This window comes from Triturus cristatus, chromosome 3_2 (assembly GCF_964204655.1).
Source record: "Triturus cristatus chromosome 3_2, aTriCri1.1, whole genome shotgun sequence".
In the NCBI taxonomy this organism is placed as follows: domain Eukaryota; kingdom Metazoa; phylum Chordata; class Amphibia; order Caudata; family Salamandridae; genus Triturus; species Triturus cristatus.
Genome location: NC_140584.1, coordinates 188,865,997 through 188,878,104, shown reverse-complemented (window position 1 = coordinate 188,878,104; position 12,108 = coordinate 188,865,997).

The following is a 12,108-nucleotide window of genomic DNA, read 5'->3' as shown; positions in this document are numbered from 1 at the left end:
AGTCTTATTTCCATGCAATGCTTTATTTGAGTCATTCTAGAAGTTGGTAGAGTGTTGGCTGGTTTCTTCCAAGTTTTCCTTGGAAGGAAATGTGCCACCCTTACACTACATTGTTAGTTTTTGCTTCTTGAGAGATGGTAATGTTTTGGACATTGCTCTCTAGAATGTGAAATTTGGGTTCGCGCCTGCTTCGTGATCTGTGCATGTGACCAACCCGAGTGTCTTTGAACTTGTTCATTAGTGATGAGAGGTTTTTTTTTCAGTATGGGGATTCTATTAGTATGCCATAGTCTTTGGTTATTCTGGTGACAGGGACATAGGCTAATGCTAATACATTTTTCACTCTGTTAATTCTGCAGTTGTCGTGTATTTTTTTAATAAGTGTGGATTTTTATATGTGCCTCCATATTCATTGGTTGAAGTGGTAGTAGTATGCTGTGTGTACATGACCTTTCAGGATAGTAGAAATCATAACCTGTTCAAAATCATTGCTTTTTTGTGTGAATTATAGTTGTTGCTTACTTGATTAGTGTTAAGCGTTTATTCATCATTGCACTTTCCTTGTTTAGCAGCAGTGCATATATTAGAGAGATGTTACTGTTATGGTATTGCCCATGGTTAGTATATATTTGTGTAAATAGTGGTGGGCAGGTTTTAAATGTGTCATCCATCATCCATATTTTGCACTGTGTTAATATTAGAAAGTTATTATAGGTTTTATAGACAATTATACTTTTGTCATTATTTGCACTGTCATCCACTAAGAAGTATTGGTTATTAAGTGTTTATTTTTAGGATTTGTATTTTGTAATGTATTCCAGATGCTCTCTGTGTTGCTCTAGTAATTCTCCTTCTCTAGTTATAAGTCTTTTTAGATTTACTATGGCAGATAGTTGCTAGTCGTTTCTTCAGTTATTTGGGGAATTATGTATTTTGTGTAGTTCCTGTGGGCTCTTGTCAGCTTTTCTTTTCTTTCTTTAGGTTTTGTAGGACATTCCTAACTTGAATTACAGTGACTTTTGGAAAGTGATTGTGTTATCTAACACATTCAACAATAGGTTCTTTGGTAGTAAATCTTCCATAGCATGCATTTGAATATTGTTTAGTGTGATTCCAATGCGTCCTTTAAACAGAAATGCTTTTTTTTGCTATAGATATCTCCACCATAACGTCATAGGTTCCACTTTTGTGATTTGATGTGTGTTACAGTTTTCAACATTGTATCTGAGAGTCTGAAAAGTATTAAAATACATGGTATTGTTATGTATGTTATATGTTACTTAAAACTGCTGTTGCATTTTTACAACGTTTTACATATCATGTACTTATATTTTTGCCATTTCTTCTTTTTTGGGGGTAGGATGGGTCTGTGCTATTGAGAGAGGTCTTTTTGTGACTTCTTTTCATTCTTCTATGTTTTAAAGAGAATTTTTTTACTTATAGTTGTCAATATAGTTTTGTTGTTTTTTACCTCTTTTATTGTATCTATTACTAAAGGAAAAAAAAGGTTTGTCATTTATTCTTAGTGGCTAACTTTTTTATACTTTAAATTTTTGGCTCTGTTGTATTCTAATTTTTTCAATAGTTTTGAAACCTAGGGGCTGAATACGATGGCAGACGGACATCAGTCAGTCCGCAATCGTTTCATTCTTGGGACCTCCCACCTACAAGTGGCAGTCCCACATTACGAATTACAATGCGACCGCCACCAAGGCGGTCACATTGTTTATGTTTTGCTTTGTGGCGGGTGCTGTGCTCTGCAGCACCTGCCACAAAGCAAAAAAGGGACTGTTTACATATCCATGAACTACGTGGCAGGCACCATGCAGTGCCTGCCACATGGTGCAGGAATATGTGCCCCCAGGTCCTGTGACTGGGGGCCAGGGATTAAGGGGGCCCGCAAAGGCCCCCCAAAGTCCCTTCTTTCTACCTGCTTGTTCATGCCGGGTTAAACTGCCATGAGCAGGCGGCGGAAAGGGACATTGTAATACCTACGGTGGTGCAGGTGAATTTTGCGCTATGTAATACATATAACTACATAACTTATTAAAGCTGCTGCTTGTCTAATTGCCCAACTCCAAATTCATATGCAGTCTGTTTGTAGCTGGGGAGTGAGTTTTAAGCCAGGTAGGCCTTATCCCCTGTCTTCATCTATAAGGAAGGTCATGGTAGTGCGGTTTTAAGCAGCTCTATATGAAGGTGACCTTTCCTTGAGTGTCATGTTATCAGTCAAACATTTCTGTCGCACTTTATAGAATTTGCTGTGGCTTGTTTCGCAAAAAGTCATACATATGCAGGAACATTTTTTTGACCTCATATGGACACAGATTTTTAACCTTTTGGAATGTATTACATTGTTCTGGGAAATGTTAATATTAATACGATAAACAGATAAACAGATTCGTTTTAAACTGTTGAACAAAACAGGTAAACGGTAATAAGAGGACAGATTGTGTTTTAAATATGCCTGTGGAGATGTGTGCATCAAAGAAGCCACATAAAAAAGCACATAGAAGAGTCTGGCAGTGTAAATGGCATTTTAATAAATTGTTGTTATTACATGACGGCTTTTGACTCTGTGATGCGGTAATTTTCCACCAGAGATTCGATTTACAGTAACAACCAACACAGCTCATGAACGATAGTTTGTGCATGCAAGGGCCACTGTGTACACATTTTGGAGAGAAATGACAGTGCAAATTACTAACATGTATTCGGTAGAAATCCACACAAATATACTGAAATGATCTATGTGTTTTAAAGTTTTGTTTTTAATGCGTTCTTTACAGTTATGAGGACATTTTAGAGCACTTCCATGTGGGATGAGAAGGGGCGGGGACATTAGGGTACTTATGGAGGTGGAAAGATGATTGGATTGCTGGGCAGGGCAGGGCTGGGCAGGGCAACGACTGCAAATTAATGTCGGTTGTATGTGTGAGTTGACTATTGGAATTAGCGATATTCGGCCATCTGTGAAAAAAATATTTAAAAAAGGCTTCAGGTTGCACTTGGTTTGCCTGCAAGACGTAGTTTGACCGAAATAGTATTCAGACCTCTCTTGAAATTCACATAGTCCTGTTTGAAACGGAGATGTAGTGCAGCGTGTTCCAAAGAACTTTTCACCGAAAATGATTTTCCTCACAACATGTAAGCGCAAAGTGAGTTGGGGAGCTGCCCTTTATTGTCTATTTGGTAGGTAAGATAAAACTTTAAAAAAGGTCACCAAATGGACAACTGTGCATGACATTGTGCACTAGATAGACAAATAAGAAAGCTTTGAATTCAACAATCTCTTCAAACGGACCCATAGAATACTTTCATGACAGTTGTAATACAGGTGGACATCTCTTGTGACCAATAATGTGGGTGGGTAGGACTTGAAGCTCCCGTGGAGATGTGAAGCAGCTGAACTTTCTTGGTATATGCCTTAGGGGCACTTTGGAGCCCACCGGAGTGGGGACAGACTGCGGAGGTCTCTTGGGTGATAGCTGGGCCTGACATTTTGCTGGTACGGTACCACCATGTGCACTGCGGGCTTAGCTAGCCACACCCATGGCCCTGACGCCCTCCAATCCTATTCCTTCATCGAGGTCGGCTTTCACGATCATGACTGCCCGGCCTTTCCTACTTTGGAAAGATACTGAAGGGGCTGTGCTTTTCCTCCAGCGCCATCTCTCACCTCCTCAGTGGTGAGATGCCGGGGGCTCCCATTCGCCACTGGGCTTCCCCATCTGCGGAAGTCAGCTGGCTGCAGAGTTAACCACTCTCTGGGCCCCCGACTGACCCTACCACAATAATATTCATTAAGAGAGCAGTGACATGAAAAGAGGACTTCATAATAAGGCTGCCATATTGGATTGAGCCAAGATGCTCTGCTTATAGAGTCATCAAAGTGCATCGACCACAATATCATTATGATTAGCAGCCGATTGGCCATTGCAAACCAGCTCTACTCCTGACACACTACTGGAATTGCGGCATCTTTCTTCGTTGTCATATCTAAGGCACTACCTACTTCCATTCTCTCCCTGAGGGGTTACTTACTAATGGAACCTTTCCTGCTCTGGCATCATCTCCTTATACCATTTGTAGCCACAGACAGGTACCTTCCTGTAAGATCGTCCATCTTGAAGTCGAAAGCCAAACATGTATGACAGCTCTCATTTCTGGAAGCTGTAGCATATCTTCAACAAGGGTACACCCCTTGTTCTACCATAATGACTTATCCTGATATCACAAGCGTGGCCCTGACAACTGTTATAAGCTAGCGGACAGCAAAGGCTCCATCATGACTGTCAACGATGAAGTGGCGTCGATGAATATGGAAGTTCAAACGCTACGCAGCAACATCACTAAGTTCTAATCCAAACTGGCCACGATGGAAGGGCGTATCTCCAAGTTGCAATTGTTTTTGGACAGTCAACCTAATTGGGGATTAGAATTGTGGCACCTACACCAGATGAACATTGAACTGGAAAACCGTAGTCATTGCAACAACATCAGTATTCCGAGAGTACCAGAGAAGGCTGAGAAAGATGACACGTCCACTTTCAGGGCACCTTGCTCCCTACTTTGCTAGATATCACCTTCACACCACCATTGGAGTTCCAGAGGGGCATAGAGAATGCACCTGCACAACTGGCCACAACCCCCATCTGTGCCACATCCTGGCATGTTGAGTGAAACACCAAAAGGCATGACAGATTCTCTTAGCGGCAAAGAACACAGACCCTTTCAATGTGAGAATAGCCAACTCATCATCATAGCAGACACATTGCGGTCTATCACCATTAAGTGGAAGCGTTTCCTGGCTGTATGACCAAGGCTGCAAAAGAAAAACATTCAGTCTGGCCTTCTAGAACCAGCTGCTATGATAGTCACATTTCAGGAACGCACAATGGAGTATACCAAAATGGGAGAACTGGAGGCATTTAGGATTGGGCTAGAGGACACGTCTATGGATAGTGTGCAGATAGATACTGCCACTGCGCCCTTCCCAATGGAAGATCGCATTTATACCAAATTACTAGACTAAGAGGAATGCCAATGATGGGAAGCTGTGACGCAGAAATGGTCCCATGGTGACAAGTCTAAAGCATGGAAATCTACGCTCCGAAGAGATAAATCGAGATCACAGCACAAGACCTGATGAGGACACTATCCTGTGCATGGCCTGGCCTCCTCATTCAGTATGTGTTTTGACCTCTTTCTGCAGCAGTTTTGAGGGATGCTCAGCCGTGACTAGCAACTTTCTACGATAGAGGCTTACGCGTAACTGAGAACTCCAACCCCCCAGTCAGTCAGCCAACACATGTTACTTAATGCATGATGCCAAGGGCTGTTGGCTCCTACACATCTTACTCACTCCCTCTCTTTTCTCTCTACTGCTGTTACATAACCGCTCACCCATATTCCATTAAGATCTGGCCCCACAGCCTCACTCCTGCAGATGGGCGGCACTATTGGGCCCCAGGATTAGACAGACCTCAGTTAGAAGCACTGCTTGCATTTATCATTTTCTTCTCTTTGGGGATTATCACCCATTACTACTTAATATTCCTTGTTAGTGGTACTGCCTGACAGACAATACCCCTTTAGGCCCTTATACCAGTGCTGTCAGCTTCAATCCCCCAGGGGAAACAGCATTTACAACACTGTTTCCACAACGCAGTGCTATTACAACATGGTCATTACAACGACCGCATTGTTAGTACGCAATACCTTTACATCGCAAGTCATTACAACGACTTGCTGTAGGGGGTGCAAAGGCATTGGATATAAAATCCAAAACCTTCCCTGCCATTGCGCAAACTGGAGTAGAAATAGTCAATAATACTATTCCTAAGTCGTTGTAATGACTTGCGATGTAAAGGTATTGCGTACTCACAATGCAGTCGTTGTAACGACTGCGTTGTTATAGCATGTGATGTATTCTCATGCATTGTAGCATGCTATATTCATCCCCTAGTAACGGAATAATCAGTTCCATTTAAGATTATTTGCTTTCCGTGTAAATAAGGACAAATGCCTTCTCACAGACAGAGGCTGTTTAAAGTTGTTTTTCTCAATGTCATTGGATTAACACATTTCATTAAGCGACGGAAAATCTTAAATTACCTTGTCCACCAGACTCCAGATGTGGCTGTTCTATAGGAATCCTACCTAACTCATACAGAAAGTGAAAAACTCAAAAAAGATTGGAAGGACAAGTCATCCATGCCAGCATTCGATCTCAAAATGTGGGAATAGCTGATGGGGCATCACACCCTAGAAAACAGGGGGTGGCTATCCTGTTACATTAAAAATCTTCCCCTTACACTACTGCACATATCTCATTGGGAGCTCTATGCACCATTAGACGACAAGTCCGTGTTCCTCTATAAAATCAGCAGATTATTCACATCCTTTAATTCCATAAAGGTGGTGATGGGGGAGGATAAAAATGTCACATTCAGCACTATGTTGGACAGAACAGGTAAACCCAAAATATGACATAACAAGGATTGGAGTGTTATGTTTGACATTACCCATGAGCATGACCTGCAGGAACCCTGACAGTTGTTGCACCTCCATGAGAGGGATTATACATTTAGCTCCTGTCCTCATAAAATTAAAACTGAAACCAGGATTGATAATTTCATGCTCACACCATCCCTCCTTTAACATTTGACTCACTCATCCATAGTCCCATGTGGGGTGCCCAATCATAACCTTGTTGATATCCATCTAGACTTAGATATCTGGAAACCCCTGAAAAGCCCATAATGACTGAACCTTTCCCATTATAAGGATCTTCGTGACAAACAATGACTGTACTCCCACATGGAGCAGTTTCTTGAGGATAATAAAGAATCTGGTACATCGGCCCAAACTTTGTGGGGAGGCAGGAAAAATAGTGGTGAGAGGCATGTTAATGAAGAATGCAACAATGGCTAACATATAACTAACCCAAGCTAGACTTCACCTGGAGAACAAAGTCCTGACCCTGACAGCAGCATACTGCCATTCCCTTTGCATGCCTGTCTGTGAAACCCTCTGATCTCCAAGTATGCCCTGAATATGCTGTCCACAATGGAAGAAAAAACAGAAAGGTCTCTTCTGTATTCGCTAACAAAACTATGAAAGGAGGGAGGTGGTTAGCCATTCTACTAGCCTCACAAGCACAACAACTTGAATTGTTTCAAGCTATACTGGCCCTCTTCCCTCTACAGTTCTTGGGAACCATCCTTACACTTCCAATCAATTTAACTACGGAATATCATAAATACTACGAGACTCTTTACACCTCTGACACTAGTGCCGGCTGGCTGAAGAAACAATCTTTCAACATCTATAGCTGCCTAGACGTTAGCATGAACAATCTCTCACACTGGAGGCCATGATCGTGGCAGACGAAGTCACAAAAGCGATTGATGGCATGACCACTGGAAAGGCACCCAGTGAGGATGGCTTCCCAGTGGAATTCTATAAAATGACCAAGACTTTGACCATCTCCCTTCTAGTTTCGGTATTTAATGAAGCACTTGCAATGGTCCACCTAAATGAAGACTTTCTCTGAGCCTAGATCCTGTAAAGTCCTAGCTATAGTTCTATATCACTTGTTAATGCTGATGTAAAAATTCTGGCTTGGGTCTTGGCGAACCACCTAAATACAGTCATCGCATACATGATCCACCATTCCAAGTGGGCTTCATGCCAGGGCATACATCTGCTGACGCACTCTTTCTCATGTACTCTGGCAAGTGAAAGATGATCCAGAGGATAAAGTCCTCCATTAATTAGACACACAAATGTGTTTGATTAGATTGAATGGGGTTACCTATTCCAGACAATGGAACGGATGGCCATAGGTCCAAATTTCCTCACAGTGACATAGGGAATGTACCATAACCCCACTGCATCGGTTGGGTGCAATGGTTTCACCTCACCACAATTCCCAATATATCGGGGAACCAGACTGGGTTGCACCGTGTCACCTTTACTATTTTAAAGGTTTATTTTCACCTGCCCACACGGTCATGTCTCCTTTTTGATTCGGTGCTTGCCACCCTTCAGGCTGGTTGTAGTGTGTGCTGTTGTAATGAATGGACCTTTCTTCAAAGCTCACTTTGCTTGTCACACAGCAACTGACTGGAGAGGCCCATGGGTTTGTGAAGGTGTCCTATCACCATCTTATTTTGTTTTGTTACTAGATATTTTTCTTCTAACTTGATGGTCTAATTTGTTAGATAGTACTTCATTCTTGGTTGGTGAACCACCAGCCACCCTATTTTTCTTATGAGTTTGTGGATTCTGAATCATATCTTTCTCACTATACCACTGACAATTCCTCCTTTCCTTTCAGGTTGCCTCGCTGTCATGAGCCAAACCCTGCTAAATCATTTCTTTGTGGTCAAAATGTTGACTATTGTGTCTTAACCATGAATACATTAATGAAAAGACTATTGAGGAACATAAATTGTGAATTTGACTGAAGTTCAGTCTCCCTGTATGTGATTACTGCTCTGTTGGTTAAGAATGTCTTTTTTACTTTGTGCACCGTACATATTTCTTGGCAGTCTTCTTTGTTACTCACCTTCACTTACAGTACGCTGTCACATGTAGCACCTTATTATTGTTTGGAATTGTCTTTTGAAAATTGGATTTATAAAACATTTATGATTTCTTATCTATTATTTGCTAAAAGAAGGATTTCTTGCATTCTGTTCTCCCATGTATACATCTAAATTGTTTTTGAATGATTACCTTTCAAGCACTTTTTGTATTTTAATGATCTGCATACCGTAGTTCTTTTGGATTATAGGGTTTTCTCCATGTTATAACTGGTCCATTGATGGGATTGTCACCATGGCAGGGCACATTGAAGCCCTGTATTACGCAGATTACATCCTTCTGACCCTGTCCAACCCATTGGAGTCAGCCTCATGATTGATGGCCCAACTGAACCCACTCTGCAAATTCTCAGGCTGTACAATTACTTGGTCCAAGTGCAAAGCCACAGCAATAACACCTTTAACTATGAAGACAGCTCTGAGGGATTTGCCATTAAAATGGCTGCATAATTGACTGAAACATCTGGGGATTCTCATTAACCAGGGGTTGCAGAATATGGTGAGATTTCTGTAAATGGACCCATCTCAATTTCTCCTTTTGTAGGAAAGTTAAGAATTTCAAAATAAACACATTCTCTACATTTTTATTATGTCTTTGGCAGGCTACCGCTCTTACTTTCCATACCCTTCCTTAAAGATATAAAACAAGCCATCTTCTGCTTTTTTGGGGAGTAAGAAAAATGTCTGAAGTGACCTAAACTTCACACATCCATTTTGTAGGGTGGTTGTTGTCTGCCACACATAGAAAGCTACTGGCAAGCGCAGCAGCTACAGCACTCCTTCTACATGATGACCACTAACAATGCAATACCTTGCTGGGTTCAAATTTCAAGTCATATTCTCAATACTTGATGGAAGATCACAATCTACTACACAAATCGACCTTAAATCACTCCATTGTTCAAACCTATTATACATGTCTTTCAATATACATGGCTATGAGCTCACAAACTTCTGAAAGTTTCCGTACGTTTAATTCCAAAACACCTCTGGAGAGCAATGCAGACATATTGGTGGATGTGGGAGGAAATTAATTGGTCATTGTGGAAATCATGCCAGATACGGTATATCAATGACCTTCTTCATCAGGGCACATTGAATACTTTCTCAAACATCTTCAAAGAGTACAGTATCCTGGTGGAGGTATTTCCAGATGAAACATCCATCATCTGGAAAGATAGGGAACCCCCAGATCATGCTAGTCAGATCCTCAATCACACAAAATCTGCATATTGGGAAGGATCTCTGCTGGCAAAGCTTCCTTGCTGCACATGTGGTGGGGAACACAACCTAATCCAGAATTTCAAGATGAGGACTGGGATAAGCTTCTAGCTGACTATAACAAGAGGCTTTGAGAATACCATTTAAAATGTGGTTTCTTTTATGTTCTCCACCACTGCCATTGGTCTCTTGCGAAACTACACCCAGCAAATCACAGTCCTGATTCCAAGTGTTCGAGGAGTGGGGTACAGAATTGTGATATATTGCACATATTGTGGTAGTGCGGACAGCTTAGTATGCACTGGCATGAGATAAGAGCTCACTTGAACATGGTACTTCAGGCGCCTGTTCCTTTCCATGCATGCTTCTCACATCACACATCAACAGATGGTTGGCCACTGCTTTAGATTTCACAAAAGTGAGCACATTGCACTATTGGAAAATGACCCAGATACCAACATTCTCAACATGGCTGGAAAACATGTATGAGATGGCATTATTTGAGAGATTGATTTATAAACCTAATGACAAAATGCAAGTACTTGAAGACTTATGTGGACCCTTTATAAAAACTGACCTCAAACTAGAGAAAACTGGCCTGTGCCTATGATTATACCCACTGGCCTGGGCTACATTCCCATCCCCACAATGATTATTCCTGTTGCCCATCTAGTTTTCCCCTACAGTGCTAGTGGATCATCACATTGTTCTAACTTCCTGTTTCTGAATGTTTTGGACTTTTTACACAGGGAATTTATTAAGTTTAATGTTTTGTAGACATGTTTCTTCCCTTGTGGGAAGTTGGTTCTTAGTATTTTTTATTATTGTGAATCACCCACTGATGGTGGTTAGAAAGAAGATGATAATAGGAATTGTGGAGGCTTTTGTCCAGGTGTTTCTGGATTTCTGGGGAGTTTAATTATTACTATGAGTCAATTTTGATTAATATTATGTGCGTACTTCATGTTCCCCCATGTAAAACCTTCATTAACAAATATGAAACAGAGCCCAAATAGTTTGATTTTCCACTCTCTGCAGTTTAGGTGTAGTCTTCCTATGGACCAAGTGCAGATCCAATTAGTTGATATGTGTCATGGCAACTGTAGGAAAGTTGGAGCTGCTTTTATGGTTACCCCCACTATTTGCCTGGTGTTACACTGTTTCTTATTAGTCTGACTGGGGTTGTGCTAACCAGGACACTAGCCTATGTGCTTTCTCCCCTAAATTAGACATGGTGAGTACTTAGGTACCCTCCAGATTGGCTACTGGTGTACCCTTCTAAGTCCCTAGTATTTGGTACTAAAGTACCCAGGGCATAGGTACACCAGGGGTCTCCCATGGGCTGAAGCATGTATTATGTCACTTATGAGAGACCACTCAAATTGTAACTACAGGCCTTCCATTGCAGTCTGTGTAAGCTGGTGCCAGTACCACTTACAACAGATGTAAGTTTCCTTATATCTTTGGTCACTGCACTTAAAACCTATAAGAAACCCTAAGGCAGGCCTTTCAATCTGGAAGGCAGGGTGCTCGGTTCTAAGTGTGAGGGTGCCCCTGCATGAGCAGGGCACCCCTACAACCTTCGGGGTCCATTCTCCTAAGTTGTAAGTGCACCAACCATTATGACATATAGAGTGGCAATGTGTCATTACGCGATCACCATCTCTATACTGGCTGTAATGAACCCTCTCATGTTTAGTATCAAACATGTTGGAATCATACCCCCCACACCGTGAATGATGTGGGAGGTATGATTCAATGTACTGTAAAGCTCCTCTGGGAGGCCCTTAGTGCTCCCAGTACCAGTCTTCCAGAACGGACAGTAAGCTAGGGCTGCTGCCGACCAGAGACATGTTTCTGCCCTCCTGCTGCTGAGCCAAGCTCGAGCAGGGGAAGGCACAACAATAGATATCCGGTCACAGGGAGGTGTGACCACTTCCCAGATAGGGTTTAGTGTATTGGGACAAGGTGGGGGGCACTCGCCAGTGCCACTGAGACTGCTGGAAGGGCACATTTGGTGCCCTCCTTGCATACTCTAGTTCAAACCAGTTCAGGGAGCCATTGGCTCCTGCTCTGGTGTGAAACTGGACAAAAAGCATGGGAGTATCACCCCCCACTGTCCAGCCCCTTCTCTGGAAGGGACCCCTGAATCTTTCCAACCCTTTCCTTAGGGTATTTAAGGGCTTACCTGTGGGCGGGTCGCTAGATTCATCGTGAGACAAGATTCAGATCCAAAACCACTTCATATTCAACCATCTGGGCACTCTGGGCTTCA